The sequence below is a fragment of the Motacilla alba genome, chromosome 2 (assembly GCF_015832195.1).
Source record: "Motacilla alba alba isolate MOTALB_02 chromosome 2, Motacilla_alba_V1.0_pri, whole genome shotgun sequence".
In the NCBI taxonomy this organism is placed as follows: domain Eukaryota; kingdom Metazoa; phylum Chordata; class Aves; order Passeriformes; family Motacillidae; genus Motacilla; species Motacilla alba.
In genome coordinates, this window is record NC_052017.1 from 114,070,237 (window position 1) to 114,095,459 (window position 25,223).

Sequence of the window (25,223 nt, forward strand, 5' to 3'; positions counted from 1 at the left end):
TCTAAATGATGTTTGCTCCATATCTTGTTAACTTAATATTTTGAGTCTCTTCAAATTAATGGTACTCCTTGCATTGCATAAAAAAGGCAATTGATTTGTCTTGTAACAAAAAATACAGGTAATCTTGGCAAGGGGGGGTGGGGCAGAAGGGATCTATGAGATGCAGCCTGGATATGCACATAGTGTAGTCTTTCATTATTTTATAGATTGCATGGCAGCAGCCTTTAATTTTTGAATGCTTTAATTCTAGTGCAAGTACTGAAATGACTCACCGGTTATCTAAAGCATCAGGTAACTATACCGATCTTTAGCTTTGTTCTATCTTCTTATCCTTGTTTCTATCTTCATTTTCTCAGTGGCAGGCTACAGTGAGTTTAATTAATGTTTAGGAAAACAATAACCCAAAACAATGTGGGAAGTGTTCCCAAGTGCTCTCACGAATACAGCCTCTGCAGGCTTTCTCTTGGGATGGTCAAGGCATACGGAGGATAGGTTCTCCATCTCTTTTCACAGTACCTTCAAACACAACATAACTTGACCCCAACCTGCCAACAGGCTGCAATTCTCAGTTGGAAGTGATACTATTTTTAAGAAGAGATGTCTTCTCTCTACCTGCAGTGGTACCTTCGTTTTGGTGGTTGATCTTTGCCAAGGCATTGATCAGCTTAGCTACATTCTCCCTCCAACAAGGAATTGCTGTGTGCCACAGAGCATGGTATTTAACCACGGTGGGGGGGGGGGTCAGCCCTTCTAGCTAATCCTATCAAAGTGCTGAATTGCAGGGGTTCAGACAAGAAATCAATACTCTTTTTCCATCTGATTGCCTCGAAGACTATGTAAATTAAATCTGTCTGTCTGTAAAAAAAAGTTACGTCTACACTACAAGAAATACAGTTGGCAAGTATGAGCTGCTGCTTGTGCTGCTGGGAAGGATCTTGCCTGGATAATTTTGTTTTCAATGTAGTTATTGGTAAGTTCCTCTGAGCTTTGTAATAGTGAGATGCAAATAATCTATACAACAATGACAATTCTTCTGTTTTCCTCACAAGTTGTGTATATCTGCCTGCAGCAGGCTTTGCAAGTTGATGAGGTGAGTGAAGATATATTGCCACCTGGGAGGCATCCTTTGTTTTCTAGAGTTCTCTGCCTATTAATACTTTTCATGTGTATTTTTGTTGCCTTTTTCTTCTTTGACACATGCTTTTTTGATTTCCTTTGGTTTTGTTGTGTTTAGGCTTTTTCTGACATAACGTACTTCTCAAGTACAGACAAGCATCTCCTTCACCACCAGCAGCTTCTACAGATTTTAGAGTTTATTTTTCTAATATAGGCCAGATCACTCATCCCCAGTTAGTTAGTTTTGTATTTTTATTTACTTGAGGAAGTTACCTGTAAGTTCTGCCAAACTTTAACTCAGACTCAGCTGCACTAAGGCTGGAGGAGTGTCATGGGTTGGGAGACATGAGATGTTGTAACATATGATACAATTGGGAAGACTGTAACTAAAGTTTCTGGTTTAACTCCAATTTTTTTCTAACACTAGTTTTGGGAATTGAAATAATAAGTATACAGAGACCCAAAAAAATGATGTGAATACTGTAAAACATGATAGATAATTTTCAGACTTTTTCTTTATGCACTCTTAGGTCTGAGAAAGTCATTTTAAATCCCAAGTTCTGAATGAATACAGACTTCTGGAATAGTTTTTTGCTCCGAGATAGAGTGTAGGATTTTAAAAGTGAAACAGTACATCTAATTTGGTTGGTTTTTAGTCTCATTTTATTGATGTGATGCAAAACAATACTAGAAGCTACTTTTACCTGATGTAGTGTACTAGTTTACCACAAGAGTTTATTATATATGGAGTACCCCAAGAGAAAATGAGCCTTCTAAATTCTTCCAACATCAGTATGTCAAAGCTGTTTCAGTTTGTTTTAAATGAAACAGATATGGAATTATATAAATGGGGGAGTTGTATGTACTCTGAACAGCTTAAATACTGTGAGATAAATGAGTAGATTTTTGCTAGTTAGCTGTGCAGATGCTGCAGCCTATGTGCTGAACTGATCAGCATGAGAACTCAGTCCTGTGTGCGGGGCTATCCACGTTGCTTCCACTTGGTCCTTCCAAATAGGAATATTCATATCAGTGAGTGGGATATGGTGGAATTGCCAGCAGCAGTCCAACTGTGTATAGAAATTATGACATTTTTCAAGTTCTGCCATTTTTCATAGTTATGCAGTTTCTGTTATAGAATACAATTAATGCCTACAGTGAAGTTGGTGTTTAACATTTAAGTAGCTCTGATATTTGCTAATGTTTCATTTTTCTAGCAGCCCTTTTACTGTGGTTATGCTGCTTATGTTTTGACTACAGACTACTGGAATTTGCTTTGAAAATATCAGTGTCTGTTTTATTTGAGGATTACTTTTGGAGCAGCTTCTTCTATAAATCCTGATTAAGGCAAGAAGAGACTTTCTTGGCTCATGTCAGTAAAAACTGCATTGTTGTAGAACATGCAGGAGATAAATATTTGAGACTGACTGAAATGTCTAATTCTGACTTCACTTAGTTTTGAATGCTCACCTTTTGATCTTATCTTCCCCTGTTTGTGCCTACTTTCTGCAGGGACAAAGAAGGTTCCTGTTATGCTATTAAGGTTATGTTGTATGGGATTACTGATTGCCCATCCTACCTCTGATATGTTTAGGACTTTACAACTCACTGCTGAGAGTCATCCACTTGATGTAGTGGGAAATCAATGATCTCAGAAATGCACTGAGCTTCACTGGGTACTTTATTAGAAAAGCTGAGTTATACTTGCTGTATGTTCGTGCTCCCAAACCATATGTGAGTTTGCAGTGAAGACTAGGTTCAGGCCTGTAACCATTATCCTGATTTTTCCTAATCTTATGTTGATATAAATTCTTGACAAAATAATAAATGCCCGCTAACGCAATGTGTGTACAAGCAGTGTTAAATTACAGTGCCTGTGAGATGAAGGCTGTTACGTATTTCTAATTTGCTTAATTTAAGACTGAAAATTTTAATGCTTGTGCTTTTAGAAACTTGTTCTGGAAGTGCAGTAGAGTTACATCTGGGACAAAGGTCTAAAAGGTTCCATCCAGTTTGGGTGCTTCATAAGATTTGCCACCTGAAGAAATTCTGGTAATTGACACCAGTAGTATTACAAGTGGTGGCTTATGTGAGGCTACTGTGCCGTGCAGGCGTGTGCTTCTGGGAAATTGGGCATTTTTTTTCCCTCCCAGGACTAGGAAAGGAGGATGAAGAAAAGGCCTACTGCTTTGCCCAAGAAGGGCAGAACAGCAGGTAATTTGTCTCTAGAATCTGGCAGAATTCCCCTAGTGCATGTTTCCTTGTCTTCTTCAGAGCACTTCTCAGTGCTCATGCTGTTTTTGGTAGGATCATCACTCTCCCCTTCACCTTAGTTGGAGCACCATGCAGGGAGGGAAGTATCTGCTTGAATGTTCAGAGAAGGATGGAAAGGAAGGGGTGGGAGCCAGTCAGCTTGAGGAATGGCCACTCATTTGTTTCCATTTATGCTAAGTATTTATAGCCCTTCTTATGTGACCTGTGTACTCATTTTGCATTAGAGGATTGGACAAAAGCATCGAGCAGTTCTTGGAAGAAGGGTAAGAGGATCTTATCAGCTCAGCAAAATTTAACTTGCTAGGTGTACAAGCTGCCCAAGATGAAAGTATGCTCTTCTTTAGGAACATTATATGGAATAAGAGTCCTGATGACTCTTTCATAAGAGAGCTTTTGGCTTGCTCTATTAAATAATTAAATCTCTCTTCCTGGAGAGGCTTTTCATCTGTGCCAGCAAAATGCTTCTGGCTTCTTGTAAGAAGACCGTGAGACTGGGTTCCAGTACGGCGAGGCACGGTTGCTGGTTTTATATGGACACAATTTCTAGAAATTTAATTATAATCTTTCTAAGATTAGAATCTAAATTTATTTTACTTTTGGCTAAAAGGGCTTGACATTTAATAGGCTGTCTTCAAACTCGTTAACCTTGATTTCTGTGGTAACCAAAACCATTGCATAGTTTTCTTCAGGGATTCATTGTACTAAATATTTTCAATTCTAGTGTAAAGTAATAAGATCTTAAAGTTGTTCTGAAACCCTGAATTATGGGTGTGGACTGGAGACTTGAAGTCTCAGAGGTTTGCAATCTCTGAGCTTCCAGAGAGCTACCTGGCAGCAAGGAAGGTTTTGTGCAAGTACCTGTATGCATTAGTGTCTGCAAAGAACCACTTCATGTTCCAACAGTCGCACCTTGACTTGCTTTCTAGTTGCATCTTGCAGCTCAACATAAACACCATGGATATTACACCTTCTCACATAGAGAGATGTAAGAGAGTGAAAAACAGTCTTTGAAGAATAAAAAAACAATGGGGTTTAGAGAGCCTGATGGGTCTTCATTGTCATCACAGAAGATCAAAGAAAACCATGGAGCTGCTCTTTCTACTCAGAATTGGAAATAACATTCTTAATTACAGAAGTGAGCAGGTCTGACAGAGTTTTTTCTTCAAAGGGAGGAATGCTATGCTTCATCTTTCAGCCTTTGCACTCTTTGCAGCATAGCATTTTTGAAAAATTACACCTGTCCTCTAATGGAAGACTTGTATTTAAAGTTTTCCCAGGCCAGTCTTATCTCAGCTGGATATACTCAGCATCACGTTGTGTCACCCATTTCAGCAAGGTGATCATAGTGAGCACTCTACTAAATAGAGAAGAAGAAAATGTCACCAGGGTGATGAAGATTAATAATGTGGAGGTGCTGGAAGTTTACTTACTATATTGCAAGCTCTTTTTTCTGCTTTTCCACTAGAGAAATCAGTATTTGTCTATCAGCTTTCTGGCTTAAGTGATGCTCTCAGGGTCCCTATTTTCCACCAACAACTACAAAAAATGTGTCTCCACTTATGAAGCCCTTTTGTGGCTTGTTCCAGTGTAGTCTTAACCTCCTGTGTCCTTGTTTTTAAGCAGTTAACTTTTGTTACCATTACACCTTGTGTTAGGACTTCAACATCTTACGTCAGTCATGGGGGGTGTTTTTGTTTTGGTTTGGTTTTTTTGGGGTTTTTTTGTTTGGTTTTTTTTCTGGGTTTTTTTGTTTGGTTGGTTGGTTTTTGGGTTTTTTTACTCTTTTTTTTAAACCTGTTTGTTCTGGTCTGCAAATGTGTCTTTCTCACTTAACCATTTAAAAGCAGAGGCTGTTTTTTCCATAATGTATTTTCCAATCTTTGACTCGCTAGGGTCATGATCTCACACAGGGTTCTGTGTGAGTCAGTCATGCATTATATGGGGTCAGTGTTCTGGATGCATTGTTTAAAGCTATTTCTGTGCTTATTTTAAACAGTGTGGTCCCTTTCTGTGGTTCACCAACTTTTGTGGCCATCTGGTTGGTCAGCCAGAGGCTGTGAAATGGTGGCTAGAAGGGACGACACGTGTTTTGGTCTTGAGAAGGCCTTGGTTGTGCTGACTGGTGTTACTCCTTTCAAAAGGGACAGTTCATACTGAGTCTCTGCTGTGAGGAAAGGAAGTGGAGGGAAGAGTAAGTAAGGTGGAGATGTGAGAGGGCACAAAGCATATTGGTGTCATTTGAGATGACTGCTGAAATATGGTAGAGATTTGAAGGAAACCTGGCACTGGAGGAAAAATGGATGGAACTTGAGGAGGAATGGAAAGTTGACATTGGTATGGAGATGTGTTGGGTGGCATGTTTCAGGGTGATGTGAAGTCTTTTACATGACCTTTTGTTTGGGACTTTTGTGTTCATAAGACTAAAATAATATTATTCCCCTTTTGGTTTTGTGTCCGAAGTGCAAGTGCTCAGCATAGCAAACGTCTGCAGGCTTCACGTCAGAGCCTTTTATGCCACATGCATCAGCGATAGGATGAAACACCTCACTGACAGCTGAACTGCTCCTCCCCTGGCTCTCTGAGGTGGCAGGGATGGACTGGTGTCATCATTTCAGTCAGTCAGGGCTGCAGTGAAGGTACTGCTAGCATGTAGGTCTGTGAAGGTGAGGGATGGTACTGTACCTTGAAGTTTGAGTGTGGGGCATTTTTTTGTTTGGTTTTGCTATGATTTTGAGATAAAAGTGAATAAGAATACTATAGGAAATAGTTTGTAGTCTCTGGCATTAATAAAGAGACATCTCTGCTTGTTATTAAACATACAGAGAAGCTGTGTCTGAGGCCTTTATAATGAGCATATTTATAAAAAAAAAGAAGCTTGAAGTTCCAGCTTATCTGCCCAACTTCAAAATATGATTGAGAGCATTGACAAATGCACATGTGTGGATGGGTAACTGCTTGCTTACTAATCACAATTGGGGCAATCCAAGAAATGTCCTCGTGCTGCACAAAATAAAACTAAGTTTGTTCACACTGAGTGCCAACTCCAAGGCATTTGTGACTTCCAGAGAAAAGTTTATGCAGCAAACACTTGGACCGTGTTTTATTTTCCTCCATAAATGATGATGATAAGTGATGAGTTTGCCACCAATTGGCAGACTTCCCATATACTTGCTAGGAAAGGAAAGAGCTCAGCAAATAGCTATTGTGAAATCAAAGGTTGTTTTCAAAAGAAAAAGAAAATAACGCTAGATAAATTTATTTGGGAAGGAAAACTGGAATGTAGAAAAATTAGTGGAAGAAAAAATTATCCCCTTATCTTTTAAATTGTGTGAATGTCAGGAGTACCATCCAAAAACTGTAAGATTTTGTTTTATGTAAACATAACCATGGGATGGTTTAACTTACTTCTAAAAGTCTAATGAATGCATCAAGCCAAGTAAAATATTCATTAGAGTAATTGGTTCAGTTCAACCTCTCAAGGCTACAGCTTGGAAATATACACACTATTGCCTTTAGAAATGCAGCATGTTGATTCACCAGCCATTTTTGCTCAACTCATTTTCATTCCATATGCTTACTATACTTTGCAAAATCTAATTAAGTAACTGAGGTAGCAGTTTGCAAGCAATATTTGATACATTTTTAAGTCAAAGGTTAAGTGGTATCCAGAGCAAAACCTGTTCGGTTGCAAGAGGCATCAAAAATTTTTAAGATATTCTTGTATTAAAATAATTGGATATGGAAGTATTTACACAAGTAATAATAATATAGGAAAAAGTTATTTGTTCCAAAATAGTAATCTGTTTGTTAATTCTCTTAGATATGCCTAAATGAAGTGTATAATTCATTAATGTGCTAGCTAGACAGTTTTCACTGTAGGAAGCTAGTTTTAGTGTCATATGATGAATTCATCATACCCTCATAGGTTTTCCTCTCTCCTCCCCTCTGTGATGGGCATCTGCCTCTGACCATATGGTTTTGGAAAATTTTAATTGAAATTCTTCTGTAAAGGAGCTGAGCTAGAGAAAGCCTAACTTGCTTATAATTGCTAAAAATGTTGTAGAGACCTTCTGTTTCCATGCGGAGGAGCAGGAACTTGAAGCTTAGCACAAGCGGGTAGCTTGTGCCAGGGACAGGCTTTTGCTTTCGATGAAAGTCTGCCGAATATTGGCCAACTTGTGTACCTTTCACAATTTCTTCATTTCCAACAGAGACTTGCTGGAGTCTCTTGTGACTGTGTCCTCATGAAACCTGTGTTCTCTGGGATCTGATGATTCTCTTGTGACTGTGTCCTTATGAAACCTCTCTTGGCTTCTCTTGCTGGCGCATCTATAGATGGCTCTATCCTGTCACAGGTCCAGTGCATGGTCCAGGTGCTCGTGTGCCATCACCACGGGTGGCAGGGCAGGCTGGTGGAGCTCTGCATCGTCCTCAGTTGGAGTTTTAGCCATCTGCCATTGCCAAATGTGGGTTCTTGTGAATGACCACTGACTCTAAATGTTAGTCCGGCTGTGCATTCTCCATATCTTCCTGACCCAGCATATCCTCACGATGTTTAAAAGCGAGTGTAAAAATTGCCATAGACATTGGCACTCTTTTGGCTGATCTGCAAAGCCAAGCACAGAGGTTTAGTGAGTATTGATTCTGTTGCTGAGACAAATAGGTGTTTCTTGAAATTCACCTTTGCAGCTGTTTGTGGGTTCTTCAACTACTGCTGCTACTATGATGCTTTAAAAAAGAAAGCAACTCCTGGAATCAACACCCTGCTGCAATGGTGTGTTGAGAGTGTGCTGCCAGGGCAGTCCTTGCTGGGGCTGTGGGTGAATGCCCTTGGAGCCAGCAGCTCTGTGGGAGGAGGCAGAGGCTGGCTGCGGGGAAGCCATGCTGGAGCTGAACAGGGTGAAGCAGCGAGGGCTCGGGGAGCTGCTGGGCAGAGGGGGGACACACATGTAGGCTTAGCAGCTTGCATGGGAGGGAGCCAAAACTGAGAGTCCCATAGCAACTGAAGCCTGGTTAATTCCTGTTTCAGGTTTTTTTGGTCATTTTTTCAAGTGTCATATGTGCCTTGATGGTTTGTGAGTGGGGATTAGATTAAAATAATTATTTGAGTCTCTTTGACTTTATTTTCCTTTGTGTTTGTGCATCTTTTCTTTTGCTCTAGCAAATGTGAGCATTCCCAATAATCAGAGGACGAGGGTAAAGACTTTTATTGGTCTTATTCCCCTGTTGCTACCTTTGGCAAAATAACAACATTTTGGATCTGATCATGTAATCATTGTGCATCTTTTTCACATGCCTCTTGAACTCTACCAATTAAGTTTTTAACCCCTGTATAACTGCCTCTCATGCCTTTTTTCATTAAGTACATAGTTTTATGGTTTCAAGCAATATGGCTGAGAAACTTGGAATATTCCACAGTATTGTAAAGAAACACATTTTATAAAAACTGATGAGCTTCTTAGATGATGTAATCTAAAAAGAAAGACTTAATAAAACAGGCTTCTTTTATCAAAACACAAAACTTAATGTTGACTGAATATTGAATCAAAGAATAAAATGTCACCATTCCTGCATTTTTTTTTATTTCTAGCCATATATAGGTTTGAGAATATTATTCTTACAGCCATGAAGTCGGCTTCCAGCACAGAGCAACTCTTTATGAGCAATTTTCACTGGCAGATTAAGAAAGTTGTGACATAGCTATTTACATATTGCCAGTAAATATGGTCTTGCACTGTTACCACATTGAGATCTTGTTCCATTAATAAAATTTTACATAGTATCAAATATAATTTTTTGTACCTAAGTAAGTACAATAGCTAGAAAGTGTTTATAGACAGCCTTTAATATCATGCTCTTGGACTGTGCCTGATACTGTATGGTGCTGGTGATAAGAGTAAAGAATTAGGAAAAATGCCAGTGTGGGCACAGTGGAATTCATTATTGCTGTGGGGTTCAAGATCTTGCTAGTGTAATGTTTATGGATATGGTTTATGTGTAACTTAGTGAAACGTCTTAAAAATGCATTGTAGTTTGTGTATGCATAATGCTGTAGCATTATGATATTTCTGTAATATCAGTCATGAAAAATGTATTGTATCTCACAAGGGAGAGCTGGTGCCACAACTGTTTTTTCTGATAGTCAGGCTGTGTATTTTCGTCTTGTCACTGATGTTTGAAAACCTTTTGGTCAGTGTAGAGCTTAGGTGATTTTATGAACCATGTGGGAACAGGAAACATCTGAAGAGTTTTTTTCTGTTTGTGCTAAACAGTGAGGATTAATTGAAGTGTACTACCAAGGAAGACTAAACAAGTGTCTGTATCTTTTTTTCATGATTTTTCATATTTACCTGATGTTGTAAATCTCCCAGCATCTTTCAAGTACACAGTGTTCTCTTGGATCATAACATTCCTTTGTTCTGTGGACTTATTTATAGAATAAGCATAAGTAAGCGTGTAGGACTTGGTTTTGTTAGTACCCCATGCATCTAAGTAGTCTTTGCTCATGATAAGTTTTTCCCAAACAATATAAATTGTTTTGCATAATGGCAAAAATTTCCTTGGCATTTGCACCCTAGCCTCGTGAAAGCTTAGTTAGGACTTTATGTGCCAATGCATGCAGAAGCCTTCTGATCATCTGAGTGTCCACCCACGGGTAAATGTAAAGGACAGAGGGGGTCCTGTTGGCTTCTGTAGGGCTGCTGTGCACTGAAAGCATGTGCATATTGCCTTGCTGGTCTGAGGTCCACGTTGTAGCCTGTGCAGTAATGCACAAAAGCTGAGATCTGCTCTGCATGGTGCTGGCAATGGGTACATTCAAAACAAGAATTCCTACTGGCTGCACAAACATCTTCGTTTTATTGTCTCCTTAGAACAGACCTAGCAAACTACGAGTGGTCAGCCTCTCAAAGGGCACACCTACATAGATCCTGCTTTTCAGAGATGGAGGCAAACCCCCTCATAGGTGAATCACTCAGCAGAACAACACCACCACCACAAAAACCCAGCCAGGGATTTTATGGCGACGCAGCCGGACAAACAGCAGTCCCAGACGTTGATGCTGCAGGCTGCAAGGTGTGCTCGGCCGGGCTGCATTTCCGCGGGTGCCTCGGCAGCCCTGTGCTCGGCGAAGGGCTATAATTAGATTAGCAGCCTGCTCAGCAGCGGTGCCAGCCTGCGAGCCTCAGCGAGCATGTGCTGGATTCTGCATGTGCCTCCCGCTTATTGGCGGCCGGGGTTGCTGCCTGCCGGTTTGATAGGTTTCCCCAGTAATCTTTATGCTGCATTACAGACATAGATACAGAGGTACTGCGTGCATGCAACGGGAGAGGTGCTCAGCTTGTAGCGTAAAAGAAAGCCCACAGATGAAAGGCACTGGTCTTTGTTGCAAAGCATCAGTACTTAAGGACTGCTAGCTGGGAGCAGAGAGGTCAGTGAAGGAGTTTTACTTGGTGGTAATTACTTTCAGGTCTTTATCTCTCCGGTAAAACAGTCATGCATGAAATGAATACTGTTAATCATGTCATCTGTTTAATTTGATCTTGCTTTCGTTAATGTCATGTATACTCCGGTGGGAGAGCCGTCAGATTACAAAACATATCATTGGAGTGGGTCCAGTTCAAAAATAGAGCATATTTCTATGAGAATATTGCTTTCATCTGAAATTTTGAGCCTGTGCATGAGAGTGATTTTACTGATTGCCTTTTGTTATGCTAATAGAAATATTTCTTTTATTGGAATGTTTTCTACCGAGCAATTGAATTAGAGCATTTATCACTATTAGCATATGAAGATAAACCTGTAAATATTGATCAGTTTAAAGAATAATTTTGTGAAGTATTCTTTAATATGATCACAGCAATAACTATCTTGATGGTTCTCTTGCAACAAGGTAGAGGGATGAGGAGTATTATGCTATTGTTCTTTCAACAAAGATGCTGGAGCCTTCATGTTTGGGTGGATTCTTTGTTTCATTTACTGGCTTTTATTTTAAGTGGCTTTCAAAATGAAACTGAAGCTATTCAGCCTGGTAGATTTCAATATATCCTTTGCTTGCACATACATGTATTTTGTACGTATTTATTGTTCTCAAAGGCTGAATTTTGGCCCAAAGCCTTGTTTATTGTGAGAACTGCCTTCAGCAGTAGAAAGAAACAAGATATATGTATGCCAATCTTTTAATCTATGATTCTGAGACTATTACAGTATTTATCATAGCGTCATACTCATTTAAGTTTTTTCGTAGTTGACCCACGCATCAATTGATCACAACTTTTCCTACAAAAAGCATGCATATTTAATGAAAACATTCTACAGTGAAAGCTATTCAGAACAAAAGAAAGCAAGCATAAAGTATTTTTAAAAAGCCTCATAATGTAGTCATGACTCATTTGATGAGTTTTGGATATTAAGGCTGACTGGTGAGACTTCAGAGTTAATGCCCTTGTCTGTGTCAGACTCCAGAGCCCACATGAACTTGTGTATTAAGTCACCAGTCATCTGGCTGGCTGGCTGCCACCATGCGTCCGAGGTACGAGTAGATTGTCTCAGCCAGGATCAGAAAGGTGTTAGGAACAGGAGCTATTTTGGTATTAGTCTTCATTCTTCCCTCTGTACTTATCCTTGAAGAGGTTTTTTCCTACTGTATAAGCCAAAGTATCATTTACCTTGTTCCCTTTTTAAGCATATGGTGTGAAACTGTGTTACCTTCTGAGTAGATACCCTCAAATGTGAGCATTTACTCAGTTACCAACTTTATATGGCAGTGGGTACAGCAAAGACACATTTTTTATTTGTGATTCAATATTCAGACAGAAGAGTATTTGGAAGGTTTAATTACAGCTGGTACATAACAGTTGGTTTGGAGTTTTGCTGTCGACTAAAACAGGTAACTTGGTATCTATTTTAGTCAAGAACAAGTTGTTTTTTCACAGTCTAGGAGCTGGTTTTGAAGTTGTTTTCCTTTAGGCAGACTTGGAAAATGGCATTTTTGCATTGTGACAGTTAAGCCTGGACAGGGAAGACTCAGGATGTGAAGGCATGTTATTCTTGAGCTGTTCCATATTCCCTCCTTGCCCCAGGTTACCAACCAAAAGTGTTTTAAAGATGCTCTAAGCTGATTTATGCCTTCTGCCTTTTTTAAACAGAGGATCTCCTTTAGTGATTTATCTATGTTTTTATAGCCTTTGCAACAGTATCCCATGAAGGAGTAACTGAAATCAATGTTGGTAATAATGAAATGTAGAAGGTAAATATCCTCATCTGAATCACATGTTTACCATATCCAGACGAGTGGGTTTCTGAGAGAGGAGAGGCTGATGTTTTCTACTCCATGTATTAGGCTATTCTTATTTGTTAGCAACATAAAGTATGTCTGGAAAAATGCCATAGAAGTTATCGTATTTTTGGTGGTGGATACAGGTAATACCACCACCCACTGGAACTGAAGTGATGCACCAGCAGCTGTTCACCTATTTTGCCTCCAGAAAGAGCTGTGATGATCTATGCAAGCATCACAAGAAAACGTGACAGAAGTGAAACTAGAACTGGTGATCTTGTAATTTAACTTTGCAATAGCTTGACAGCAAGGAATATGCTACTTTGTTATTGCTTCATTTTGTAACAACCTCATTTTTCTTCTCGGTAAACGAAGAAAACAAATCGGAGCAACAGTTTGTGTGATTACTCTCTAAAAAGTTGACATCATTGCTGCTATAAGCATATTTTAACTATAACCAGCGTACTGCTCCAGGAAATTTAACACACTTCAGATTATTATCAATGAGATTTTGTATTCAAGCTTTGTCAGGGATTTTCTTGATGTTAAAGTTTTTAATTACTCTTTTGTTAGGAGATGTATGCATTGCATGTTTGTTATGTGCCTCTGTGAGCTGTTCTCATTTCTGATGTGTTGCCTGTAGTTAAATCTCAAAGTCCTTAGTTATGTGAAAAGGAAACTTTTTTCCCCAACAGGAATACAGTATGTATGTGTATATACAGATGTGTGGTAAAGGCACAAAAGTATGTTGTGAAAATCAAGATCTCAAGTGTTTAATTTATATATGCAGGTAAACATTTAAAAATACATATATATCTTCAACCATATAACTCTAACATATGTTTGTGTAGAAAACACTTTCAATGAGAATACCAGTATTGTCATAATGATCCAATAGAAATACTCTTGGAAGAGTAGTGTTAGAAGTACCAGATTTGGCTGCTGGCTGGAGATGGGATATGTGCAGTAAATGGAGTGGCTGTAATAAACAGTGCTGCACTAGCTCTTCCCTTCTAAGATATTATGTCCTTGTACTGCTATGCATATAAGTGAATTTTGCATTACTTAAACCCTTACCAAGTCTAAAGGGGAAAGATGATACTTAAGGTTAATGCATTTTTTTTGTAGCCTGTTAGCAATGAAAGAGATACTCCAGAAAAAGTCGTAAGGATTTAAAGTATTACCACAGTGTTTATTTTGCAGGATTTGTACTTACATGCCTTACAGTTTTTAAGTCGAGTAGCAGCCAGTGATATATGCATAAAGGTTTATATTAGAATAAGAAAAGTGACATTGTGCCCTAAAGCTCCTTTTTGCTTTTCCTCTGTTTTTGGAGCCATCTCCAGTTATTACTTTGCTGATGAAATGACTGTCTGCTTAAATGGTCGAGACATTCAATAGCCCGTCTATAAATGCTTATTATAACACTTTGAGAGTTCACAGGAAATCAATAGCCTGTTTTCTGTATTTTGTTGAGTGAAGATCATTTCATTCTTCAAATCTGAAGACTGTTCAGCTGGGTGAAGAGGCAGGATGAGTCCTCTCAGTGCATCAGCTTGGGAAGGCCTTATTGTTGTGAAACTCTTCCCACACTGATGCAGCAGCACTGTTTAATGGGGTCCGAAATGTTCCTTGTATGCAGACAGCTGTTGCTCCAGTTCAGGGACATGTGTCCTTCTATGCTGGGCATGGGAGAGCGGGTGGCAGGGAATGTTTGCCCTGCCCTGCCTTCCCCTCCTGCAGGGCTCTTTGCCTAGCACAAGTTACCCTGGGGACCAACCATGTGGATTTAGAAACTGGATGACTGAAATATGTCTAGCTTTGGGCAGCTGTGTGTCAGACATTTGCAATGTTAAGAGTAGAATTGTGTTTTATAGAGCAGGAAGTGAATGTAAGGCTCTTTTTTGCAGTTCTCACAATGGTATGGTGAATTAAAAGCAAAATGGATATTAATATAATAATTTTTTACACTTAATCTCCTGTTGTGATTAATTTAAATTGTTCTTAAATGTATTACCTGCAGTATTAAGTGTGACTTGATAGATTAAACGCAGAATACAGCCAGCAAATGGTAATCTTGGATGCTATTGTCTCCATAATCCTGGTAATGAGATTCCTGTCTTAATTTCACGATATCTTTCATGGCTGTGCTGTGGCCACCTGTAGACACAAATATTTGCTGCATCTTTCCATGACGCACCCAGGACTTCCAACCCCAATCCTCACTTTGTATATATGTCATTTATAAACATTAATTGTCTGTTCCATAACAGATGTTATTTGGATTTGTGCCCTGTTGTGTAGCTGTTGCATATTTCTGTAGTATATTGGTTTATTAATTGAAACAATATTTATACTTTGATGATGATCCTATGGCTGTCTACTTATTTGGCTGCTTATCTGTTGGATATTATAGAATAATTTTACTGTATCATCCATACTTTCCTGAATGGTTGTAAGAGAAAAACCCTAATTAAGGGCAAAGAAGGCCATTAAATTATTTCTTCTTTTAAGAGAGCTTAACATTGTGAAAGTTGGTAGACTAAACCAAAGGTTATTCTCCTTCGTGATTAGGAAGTCTGTAAAACAATGCTGTAAGAAAGTGATGCAATGTGTGAGAAGACTTGTACATGTTATTAGTGCTGTTTAACTGGAAAGAAATACCTAGATTTGCAGTGGTATGCACATTTTCACAAGTTTGTTAACCTTTGGCTATTTCATCTATTTTGGGTCCTCTAGAGTCCAGTCCTCTGGATATAAGTGGTTTTTTTTAAGGTCTGGTTTTGTATATAAATGTTACTGAAGGAGAGATGTTAATACAATGTGGTGTGTTGGCATATAATACAAAAGCACAATATGATACAGTGTCTATGCCAAAATGTTTCCTGCCTGGATAATCTAGGCAGAAAAAGGCTAGAGTGGAAGGGAGAAATGGAGACAATAAAGATGAATTATCTTTTGTGTGACCACAAACTGTGGAGTTGCAAGGTAGACTGAACAGCTTGTGCTTTAGGATTATAAACCATCACTGCAAATGTCTTTACAAAGAATAAAAAATATAAGATCAGTGTAACTATTCCTGTCTATACAGTACAAACTTCCCTGGGTAAGGATGATTTCCTTCTGTCTCAATGTCATAATTGTCACTGGATATTTTGGGCATTGCAGTCATCTGGAAATGAGTGTGCAGCTTTGTATTTCTACTGTGACATTACTACAGCAGTCTAGTCAGAAGATATATGAGGGATGTGATAAATTATATCCCTTCCTCTTCCATTACTGTTACATCAGCCCTACTGTAATCCATGGTTCTGTGCCGTGTGGTGTCCCCTATTTTCCTTTACCATATGGTGGAGCGCAGAGGTTGCTATTTTGGCCCCTAGCTCTCCAAGGGCTGCATAAAGTCTGGCAGGAGTTGTGCAATTACTGTAAATTTTCTGTGAAACAGAGGTACCATAGAGGGTGCAGCAGAAGAGGACGTCCAAATATGATGATGTCATTACCCATCGGTGTTTTGCTGCTTCTTGTTTCCTTCACCACAATTCTCCTCTCCTTGCTGCCACCACCTTTCTAAATTTGTCTGCTCCATTTTCCCATTTAAATGTACTCTTCTCTTTTTCCCACTTTCTCCAATCCCTCTTTCTGCACTTCAGTTTTTCCCTGTCATTCAACCTTGGGTTCTTTGACATCTTTGCAGCCACCTCCCCCTTTTTGGGAGGTGAATATCTGTGCTGCTTTCTGCTGGGGTAGTTTAATTTCTTCCCAGTGGCTGGTATGGGGCTGTGTTTTGGATTTGTGCTGAGCACAGAACTGATAATGCAGAGATGGTTTTGTTGTCACTGAGCGGGGCTTGCACAGAGCCAAGGCCTCTCCTCCTTTTTGTGCTGCCACGCTGGTGAGGGGACTGGGGGTGCTTGGGAGGGTGGGAGGAGACACAGCCAGGAGAGGTGACCCCAGCTGACCAAAGGGATATTCCAGACCCTATGGCATCATGTTCAGTCCAAAAAGCTGGGGGAAGAAGGAGGAAGGGTGGATGTTTGGAGTGATGGTGCTTGTCTTCCCAAGTCACTGTTGCATGTGATGGGCTCTGCTCTCCCAGGAGTTGGCTGAACACCTGCCTGCCCATGGGAAGCAACAAAGTAACTCCTTGGTTTATTTTCCCTATTCACCCGTCCTTATCTCAACCCATGAGTTTTCTAGCTCTTCCTATTCTCTCCCTGATCCTGCTGGTCAGGAGAGTGAGCAAGTGGCTGCTGACTAGAGTTAAGCCACAACAATATCCAAAAATATCACTTATGAATAGATGCCCAAGGACAGCAGACAGGTGAAGAATGTAAGTTCTCTTACCAAAGATCCTTGATTTTTTTAAGTTATTATGTATTTATTTGTTAGAGCAAGATGTCCTTGACTCCTGCTTGGAAAGCTCGTTCTGACAAATACAAATTGTGCCCCTGACCTTTTCGAGTCTGACATATCTGCTTTTTTTCTCTCAGCCAGTTACCTCTTTACTGAAAGCAAGCATCTCTGTTCATCTTCCTGTCATCTCCAAATCAGGCCTTTCTCGAGTGATTTATGAGCTTTGCTGACCACTTTCTGCAAACAGGGCTCCTTTCTTGTCCTGCCTTCATGCAGGTACCTCACACCAGCTGTGTTTCTGCAAGAGCTTGACCCAAGGAGCTGCTTCTGCTCCTCCTGCTTTTCAAATGTGTCTCAGACAGTTGTGGCATGTTACCGACCTGAATTTTGACAGCTTCACTGGTGCCTGCAGGGCTCCAAGGTGTGTGGGTACTTAACTGCCTTAAAGTCACATTTATTTTGCTCTTCTTCTTTTGCTGGCACTTGGCACGTTTGCCACATTAGGTGCCTAAAGGATCCTGCCACAGGCTGTCCACTGGGAAGAAGTTTTTTAGACTGCCTTCATTAAATCCTCACAGAAAAACAGCCAAGCAGATTATGCTCCTATCCTGTGCTGAAGTATAAAGAATTTGGGTTCTTCATTTGTAGTGTGACTTGATCAGGACTATGGTATGTGTAGAAAAACTGGGATGCTTTTTTACTATCAACTCTGATTTTGATCTCCATGGAAAAGACAGAGTTTTTGCAAGTATTTTCTCTTATGCCACAAAACAACTTAAAAATTCATATTTTATTTCAGCATAAAGTACTGAAGCCTAAATTTGCAACTCTGAAGCCTAAATTTGCAACAAAAGCATGTCTATAACTAACTCTTAAAAACACATCCATTCTTAGAAAACATTACAGATACTAAATCCATCTGGTGTTGAATTACCACTGATTTTTTTATAACTACTCTTACTTCTGTGGAAAATAGTCCTGGAAGCATTAAGATCCTTTAGGATGTTTCACAGTGCCCTTTTTTTTTTTTGTTTTCCCTCCCTGATTTTAACTAAAATTAATTATGGAATTTTCAGTGTGTGTCAATACCTGATTGAGGGAGTAAAGAACCTGGAGCCTTCTCAGTGGTTTCCCATGACAGGACCAGAAGCAATGGGCACAACCTGAAATACAGGCAATTCCATTTAAGTGTAAGCAAACTATTTTATACTCTGAGGATGGTCAAATGCTGGCAGAGGTTACCTTGAGTGGTGGTGAAGTCTTCACCCTTGGAGATTTTCAGAACCCAGCTGAGATGTGGTCCTGGACAACCTGTTCCAGGTGGCCCTGTTGTCAACAAGGGCTTGAACTAGACAGGCTCCAGAAGTGCCTTGCAGCCTCAGCTGTCCTGTGATTCTGTAACTAGAAGTCTCCAACCAGACCTTGCAACTCTAGGCAAGTTATTTTTTTATATGTTAATTCTGCAATCCAAATAGTGTAACATTTTATAGCTGGGTATACTCTAGATATGAGTGTACACATGTATAGGTATGTTTACACCTACTTATTTCTGTCTCCAGTGCAAACATACTTGAAAATTAGGACAAGCTGGGGAATATCAGAGATGGAAAAGGGAGGAGTAGAATGTTTATATATATTTTTTTAAAATAATCTAATGTCATTTCATACAGGCCACACATGCTTTATGCAGTCATTGAGGGTTTTTTTTCCCTTCCCCATATACATGCTACATGTGTATAGTAAAAAAAACGTTGGATAAAATTGCTTTAAAGAAAGCTTTATTTTTATTAGATCATTTCTTTTGGGCACTATTTACACATAATTGCATCTTTGTTCTGGGGCACATTGAGTGTAAGTGGGCACAAATCATCCAGGAGGAGATCTGGAGGAGAGAAAGCAGGGAGCAAAAGGCTCTGGGTCAGAAGAGGGAAGTTCACCCTCAGCTGAACTCCTCTTTCTCAAAAAGGTAGCTCCAAATTAGGCAGCAAACACATAAAAATTGGCCTGAATTTGTGTCTATATAGAGTACTCAATACTTTGGACTTTTTCAAACACTTTTTGGAGTCCTTTATGTGCATAATTATGGCTTTGCTGGTATTCAGCCCTATTTCTGCAGCCCACAGCTGTGTCTGGGTGTTCTGGAAAACTAGGAAGCTGGACAAGGCTGCTAAAATTACATGTAGTCTCTTGGCTTATAGGTGATTCTGGGGGGTAGTGTTGGAGGAAGCTGTCTGAGAGCATCCTTTGTAGCATGAATTGGATACTTTGTGGGGAAAAGGAGACACTTGCACAGTTCTTCATCAAGTCCCTTCAAAGCCATGAATCTTGCCTTATAGTATTAATGCATTTTCTTTCTCCTTTTCAACCCATATTAAAGTCAATCTGCCCCTTCTTTAAATGATGACCATTATGTTGTTTGGGGTTGAAGATATTTTCTTTGTTGTATCTTGGCCAAGATAGGTGACAAAGCATTCAGACTTGAGGTTTTATATAAAAAGTTGAAAAAAATATTATCTTCCTTCCCATAAGCATTTGGATTTTTATTTAAGTAAATAGATTACTTTCTTGGGTCAGTGCAGTTGTCTTTTGAAAATCATTTCGAGGTATCCACTGGTAGTAAAGTTGTCTTGTCAGGAAGACAAACATGCAGGAAGAATGAATGGGTTTGCACTGACAGCTCCAGTCTCCCTTCCCTGCTTTTCTTTACCTCCTTGCCTGTGTGTTTTTGATCATCCCTTCCTCTTTCTGTTCTCCAGCCCCTTTTCTTCCCAAATCTGTAATGCTCATGTTTGCTGTGATTTTCAGTTTCAAGGACTGTTAGGCCATCTGAAGCAAGAAAAATTCCTGTTCATATGTTAAAGTGTGAAACTCGCTTTTCATTTCCTTTTCATGATATATCTGGAAATGTTCACGTGTATGACGTGAACACATTCTTCAGTAAAAAGTGGGACCTGCCTGTGATTGAAGCTGTCCTGCAAGTCAGAGGCTGGCTGGGCACTGCCAGCAGTGAGCGGCCACAGGCTGCCAGCAGTGTGACTATTGCCTTCTTGCATGGTTCTGCCCTTCTAAACTCCACAGGGAAGAGACAATGGAATTGTCAGAAGTTCCTGTTCAGCTGCTTGGAGCACTTCCATGGTGTTCCATGATGAAGGGTATGCTTGGAGTTTACTGGGTTTTCTTTAGGAGCTTGGTATCAGACCTTCAAAATGGGATTAGCAATAGTGCCTTCAACATGTACTAGGGTGTGAGTTGCCTGTTTTTCCTCACAGCTGGAAAGGAGTTTTCATTAAGTGTGAAGGTGTTGGATGAGCCCTTTTTAGGATTTTTCTTCCTGAAGCCTGCCACTTTGAGGATTCTGTCACACCAAGTCCAGTGGTGGTGAAACAACTGCAAGTTCCACCAAGCTACACTTGCACCAGGGGCTTTTATGTAGAGCACTGTGACAGAGGTGGGACTTCTTGAGACTGTTGCAATGTTTGGTTTCTTTCAGCCAGAGGTACCAATCAAAACATGACTCTGTACCTCGCACTACTGCATCAGTGCCCTTGCTCTGTTATGGAAAAATTTGGAAGCTCTGAGTGTTTGTTTAAAGAGGAGAGAAACACAGCTATGGTGATGCCTTTTGGGACTCCATTTGAGTTTTGTCTTCAAAATGAAATTGTTTATTGCATTTAGAAAATAAGTAACTAGGACTAAGAAGCAGGTGGATGAAGTTAATTTTTACTAGTTCATTTCAATTTTTACTGCTTTATTTAAATTTTTTACACTTGTGGGAGAAGTCAGGTGGCCCAGATACAAATGCAGAACTGATACAATCTCAAAAAAAGTAATTGCATTTTTCCTTCTCAGTGAGAAAAACCATACTAAGTGTAATTTTGTTTCAGTCCCTATTGTATCTAGCATGATTTTAGCTTGGTTTTGGAATCCGAGGGGATTTTTTTATTTCACATAAGCTGTCACCTGAGGTGATTCGTACTTCTCTAAATGTACTCTCCCTTGAAACTGAAGTCCTTAAATAGTCTACCTAAGTTTTGAATGCTTGTATTGCCTTTGATATAGTTAGATTAAAACTTTTATTTCTGTATAGATGTGGGGGTTTGTCTGTATAATTTTTAAGTACATAAAAACAGGGTTAGCATTAATCTCCCTTCTAAGTTGTCCTCTGCTCAGCTGGAATCTTTAATTTGCTTTCAGAGCCTTTTAAACCCCTGAAGTGTCCCAATATTTCTTGTCAATAAAGGTCACTTACCTCGTGTAGGAAGTGCAATTTCTGTCAAGTTAGTCTGCTGAGAGCCTTGTGCTTTAAGGAGCCTTTGTGATGGTTTTTCCAGACAATGCAGCACTTAAACCACTTTCATAATTTCTCCATAAGGTAAAAATTCTGCAATCCTCTTGAATCAGAAATATCTTTTTCTTCCTGTCTTAAACATGTTAATCTTCTATAATAATAATAATAATAATATTAATAATAATAATGGAGATGTAAACAAAAGTAGTCATTACCACACACTGTAGCAGTGGAATAAAAACTGACCAGTCCTTCCTACCCCTATTTTATTTCTTCCAAGGACCTCACAAGCAGGAAAAGCCCATGTATTGAAGATTTTCCTAGTGTAGCATGTCTGAGATGCAGGCTTCTCTATCTGCCCATGCTGTGAAATCTGCCATCCGTGTGTCTTATCCTACTACTGAAGTACTCTGTTGTCACTTTCCTAGCCTGGATGAAAGCAGCCTTGTCCCACTTACATCAATTCTGAATATTGCTTGAAAAAGTGTTTCCCAGAGCATGTGGCTTTGATCATATCATCTGGCTTTGCATCTTTTGTTGGTTCCTTCTTCTCTATTGTACCCAATATTGAAACTCTTGGTAAGATATCCTAACACTATCCATCATCTTCCATCTATTACCAAAATTTTTGGTTTCTTGTCTCCATAATGCCATCCTAAGTCACCTAGTCATTACACTTTCAAACAGTAATCTTTGTGCTTTGTTTTACATCCTTAGTTTTACATCCTTTCTACCTGGGAAGAGCTAATACTGTTTAAATAAATTCAGTGTGCTCCACTGTTTTTTTTAATTTACCTAGTATCAACAGGCAATCTTGCAAAATGAGTATTAGTAACATTTCAATTAAGACTTAGGTCCTTCTGAAAAGATCTTTTTCTGTGTTTGTGTTTGCATTGCATCTGCAGAATCATATCTGCTGGGAAGATTTTTATGTGAAGATGATGGGCAAAGGCTTGTAATGCCACAGAAACTTGCTGTGGTGTCACTGGTTACAGAGAACAAGCCTAGTCTAGTGGCATTTCTAGGTGAATGGATTTGTCTGCAATGAGAAATACCATCAGTTACAAAAGCAAATTGTCCTGGGAAGGAAGATAAAGTATGACATTAATACAAAATAAAGAAAATCTTAAAGGATAATGAAACAAAATACAATTTGTTAAGGAGCTATTTGGTATTGAAGGTACTAAAGAAACTCGGTATGTGTTTTCTGGAGCTTCCCAAAATGGGTTGTGCATGTCTGGTGGCTGTGGGAGCAAAGGGAGACGCTGTCATTTGGGAAGACTTGAGGGTTGCATTGAGGCCTGGCAGAGGGGATGCAACCTACCTTTAGTAGCCAGGAATTGCAATAATTATTGCACTTCTCTTCCACTGACTGAGTGCTTTTCTTTATGTACAAAACAGAAGCAACATGGTCAAATCCATGTCATGGTTTCAAGCATTAATTAACTCTCTTTAATACTGTTCTGGAAAACCAGTGGGAGTTTTATTGTTGTCCTTTCAGGTTTGGTGGTGGGGTTTTTTTAAAAGATGCCTGAAAGTCTTAAGGCCAATTGTGTTTGCCAGATTATTCAAAACTGTGTTGCATGCATTGGCAATGCTACTGTGAGGTCACTCAGTTAACAAAAAGAGAAGAACCAAAAGAAAAAAAAACAACACCCATCACAAAGAACCAACAACCAAACCTATTTATTCAGGCCTTAACCTCTGTTTCCAGTATTCACATAAAAACACCTGGAAGTGCAGGGCTATTGAAATCACTGGAGCACTGTTGAAAGGACTCAAAAAAGCTTCTGAACATTTACTGCTACTAGATGTTTAGGAGAGATTTGCAAACAGTGCCTTTCTTAAGAATTAAGGAAGTATTATTTGGTTTTGTTATACTGAGAATTATGAGCATAAAGAATGTAACCGGTCCCTTGGAGGTGCCAAGTGAGTTGTTTGTGAAATGCCATCACAGAGGTCCACTTGGTAGCACCACACTGTCATAAGTGAAAGTTACTGGTGATAAATTAGGGCAGATAAGTTTTCAAAAAGAACTGGGTACTAGTTTAAAGGAGGGAATGAACAGAGTAAAATTAAGGAATTTCCTGGTTTAAGGGTTGACATAAGTACAGGAAACAAGATGCACGTTGAAAGTCAGATGGACTCTGAGCCTTTCTCTGTCTTAGAAACATGGTGGCCTATTACTTTTGGATTTACCACAGGGGCAACATTTTGTTGAAGCTATTTTAGTGTAAGGGTAACATGTGAGAGAAGTTCACAGTTGCCACTGAGGATCACAGAAAATGAACAAAACCACTGGGGCTGGGCAATTCTCAGCTCTGGCCTGGACTGCAGTGGGGGAAGCTGGAACAAGCAGGGGACCCTGGGCTAAGCCAATCCTGTTGTCACAGTGCCAGTGAAGAGAAATGGGCAGGTGTGATTCTGGCTTCTCCAGCCAGCTTGGGTGGTGGGTGGGGAGGGTCCTTCTCCCCTGCCAGCTGTGGGAGGGACAGGATGCATGGCTTTTATGTGGCTGCAGCTTGTTGACTTGCATTGCTGTACTTGAAAAACTGTTTCTGAACCTAACTCCTGTACTGGTTACAAATGGTTTCATTTACAGCATAAATTTTTACTTTTAGTTAGCAGTGTTTCCTATACTGGTAATATCAAACTTGTTGCACTGCAGTGTGGTGTGGGATTTTTTTTTCCCTCCATATGTACACTTCTGTGGAGTGAAGCATTTTTAAAAAATAAAATATTTTTTTCCAGCATGGTTTGTATAGGTTGTATGCATCTAGTGGCAGTTTACTACAGAGTGATGGAAGAATCTTTGTTCCACATCAAAATCTGTGTATTCTCACAAACATATATCTGTATCTATCTACATGTAAAGTCTTAAAATCTGAAAGCATTTGGCATGACAATGGTGTGCGATCATAAAGGCCAAAAGTTTTGTGCAATTTGGCCAGTGCTTCCCACCGAAACTGATAACAGGTGTGGGAATTGCCTGTAATGGTCACTGCCTATACGATTCATAGCTTGGGAAGAAACCTGGTCTCTACCACAGTAGGGCAAGTTCAGGGACAGCTTTTCTATCTCAATTGCTTTTTAAGGCAGCTGTGGTTTGTATGCGTGTGGTAACTGAGGAAAGGGTGTAGCTGGCATCTTCACAATTTCAAGTCATCCCATAACCAGTGCAGGGGTGCTTTGCTGTGCCTCTCTGTGGTTCTGGGAGTTTTGGAATGTGTGAGAAAGCAGGAGGGACATGCTGCTGTTGGGGCTGGGGCCATCCTGGGGCTGAGTCGGTGTGTTCCTCATGTGCCTGTCTGTATGCTGAGAGGTGGGTGTGCCAAGTCCATTGACTGAAATCTCCTAAGGTTTTCTACTAGTTGCTAAGCAACTGCAAAACACTTCAAAATGGGATTATTTTCCTTACCCACAGACTGTTTTTGTGGCAGGTAGAGGAGAAGGTGAGTGAGGAGCACTGTGGAGTGGCTGCCCAGAAGCCCCTCTCCTTCTTTCCACATGTGATGGCCAAGGTGATGGAGAAGGACCCAGTCTTGTACTGTGCTCCCCTTGCAAATTCACAACTCTTCCACTCTGTTACAGCAGTTTCTTTTTTTTGCCATGTACATAAATATTGCTCTTGACAAGAGAAGTTGCTGTATTTTAAACATTCCTCTGGCAAACAGCAAAAATTTTTGGTAAAACTTTGGTGTTTTAAGGAAGACAGTTGTGCAGCGAAGGGACATAATATGAGGGGGATGATGATGATGATCCAGAAGTGCTCTCCACCCTTAAAGGAAAGGAATGCTTTCAGTGTGGTCATCATTGAAAATAACTTTACGTTTTACATGACCCCATCAGTTTCCACACTATAAAAACAACCAGGTGTGTGAATTGTTTTAGCAGTTGGCATCCCATCTATTA

The 25,223-nt window shown here is 39.8% G+C and overlaps 1 protein-coding gene across 4 annotated transcripts in view; it reads left to right on the forward strand.

Moving 5' to 3' along the window:
- Positions 1–25,223, forward strand: part of FAM110B (family with sequence similarity 110 member B) — a 112,845-nt gene that overhangs the window by 41,172 nt on the left and 46,450 nt on the right. Inside the window, exon 1 of one of the 4 annotated variants that reach the window (XM_038126594.1) lies at positions 164–10,819. The exons of the other annotated variants lie outside the window; for them this stretch is intronic. The gene's annotated coding sequence lies outside the window, so the exon portion shown is untranslated. Of the gene's footprint in view, positions 1–163; positions 10,820–25,223 lie in introns of those variants that run through there. 4 annotated transcript variants of the gene reach the window in all.